Source organism: Barbus barbus (assembly GCF_936440315.1).
Source record: "Barbus barbus genome assembly, chromosome: 9".
In the NCBI taxonomy this organism is placed as follows: Eukaryota; Metazoa; Chordata; class Actinopteri; order Cypriniformes; family Cyprinidae; genus Barbus; species Barbus barbus.
Window position 1 is genome coordinate 21,532,934 of NC_136737.1, and position 2,490 is coordinate 21,535,423.

The following is a 2,490-nucleotide window of genomic DNA, read 5'->3' on the forward strand; positions in this document are numbered from 1 at the left end:
CAGGAAGATCTGCATTCTTGTCATGTTCCACTGTGACCATAAGATTGAAAAATGCTGTAAAGTGAGAATTTTGTTTTTTTTTAGTTTGTGAAACATGCACTATAACATGCACAACACTGTGTTTACATGAAGTATGACATGAGGCAAGAATCTTATTGAATAAATACGATGGTATCAGTTACATTTATCTTCACTTCTCTGTTATTACTGAAGTGTTAAATGTCGTGATGAAGTGTTTATAGTCTTAAATGTGTCTTGAGTTTGGTGATTGATCTGTAGTAAGGAGGCATTGTGGGTCTAGAGAGCCTCTAGTGGTGAAGTGTGCTGTGGGTTTAGGGTGGGACAGTGATTGAAGGTGGGGTTGGTTTTTCTCCATTTCATTTGAGTTGTTCATCTCTGTTAACCTCAGTTACATAACATGAGTAGTCTATCTTTGAAAAACAAACATAAAGTAATGAAGAGCAATTTTTAAAAGATTTCGAAGCATTGTAAAAAAAACCTACTCTAAGCTACAGTGCAAAGCACCTAAAACTATATTAAATGACGTAATAAACTCATACAAAACTGGAACTGTGTGATCCTTGTGCTGTTGTCTTGATCTAAACATTTATATATACTTATTATTTTTGCCTCCATTTTCAGTTTATAATCTGTTTGTAAACATTCTGATGCCTTTGAGTGCATATGTGTGTGTGTGTTTGTGTGTGTGTGTGTGTGCGCGCATGTGTATGTGGTTTATGAGGACACAAATTTGTATAATGACATGGGTATGACAGAGGTATTACAATATGAAGGTGGTTTATGAGGACACTGCCTATGTCCCCGTAATTCAAAAGGCTTAAAAAACATACTAAATTGTGTTTTTTTGAAAATCTAAAAATGCACAAAGTCTCCTGTGAGGGCTAAGTTTTAGGTGTAGGGTTGGTGTAGGGCAATAGCACACACAGTTTGTTCAGTATAAAAACCATTACACCTATGGAGAGTCCCCATAAACCACAAAACCAACAAGTGTGTGTGTGTGTGTGTGTGTGTGTGATGTAGACAGTATACTGTGAACACTAAATCAAAGAGGAGGTTTGTAGGGAATGGGAATCAAATTAATTTTCTAATTCATTATTTATATCTGAACGATTTCTCAGAAATCATTACGATTCTCTGACTTCTCTGAACTCCTTCATCTGTTTAGTGTGGAGGAGAGAAGCTTCACAAGGTCTGTCAAGAGATGCTTCAACAAAACCGTTTCAGCAAACTGCAAAGAAATAAGAGACTGAAATCTATAAACTGTATGTTAATAAAGGAACAGCTGGATCTAAATCCTTTGCTGCCCTCTGCAGGCCATTTAGGTTCATAATTACTTAAGAAATAACGGTTAAAAACCATCTTGCATGTACTCATGATGACTCGTTCAGTTAGAGAGAAGCTGTTTGAGACCTAAATATCCTTTCACAATGTTATTAAATGTCATTTCATTTGTGTTTTAAAATCCAGATTCCATGAATAAATTGTGTTTTTAAATAAACTGAACTTCCGGTGTGAGCCATGTGTTTTTCTTTCTCCGCTCACCAAGAACAAATACAGAAAAGTCAAGACAGACTGATAAACTTTTACATACAAAGACCAGCTATGAATATTTAACAACAGCTTTGCAGTTTATTATAAGTGTCGGACATTCAAAGCATTACAAACTTGTGCAAAGGGGCTTTACATGCATTTAAACACTCGTCAAGCACTTTGACACTAAATGTGTAGATATATATACGGTAGACAAAACAGACAAACTGCTGCTGTTTCTATTGGAGTTTCAGACAACCGTGAGAACAGAGATACACACATACCAGAAAAACACTGCACTCGGTTCATGGTTAAACCTCCAGTCTAGACAAAGGTGACAGAACCTGTTTATCATTGGCTGTTAAATGACCAAGTGACCAAGCAGTGGAACATATTTATGGTTTTGGTTAGAGCTTCAGTTGAGTTTAACCACAGTCTAGTTACACTGTGTAGATTTCTGCTGAATACAAAAACTATATAACAAATATATATTGATATACTGTATAAGAATATCCTGAAATTCAGGGGAAAAAATATAAGTCACCAATAACACACAGGGGTCGGTTTTTTTCACAGGGTCGAGGATGTGACCAACTTAAAGTCTGTTCATATATACGAAATAAAATAAATAAATAGTCATGAATGTGTCATTTTATCTCTGATGACTGACAGAAAATATTTAAAAAAGTTCTTGTCATTTCACATGAAATCTTTGTCAAATGTCATGTCTGATCATTTTCATTCTACAAATCATTGCTCTATCAGGTTTTTACAGAAATCCCACCCATAGAACATGAATGAGTCAATAACATTATAACAGAAACTCATGCCAGGACACATTCTGACTGAAATACACGTCAACACGACAATATTAACTGAGGCTTAATAACGTAAGGACCATTTACCAAAAAAATAAAAAAAATAAAAATAAAAATTAGC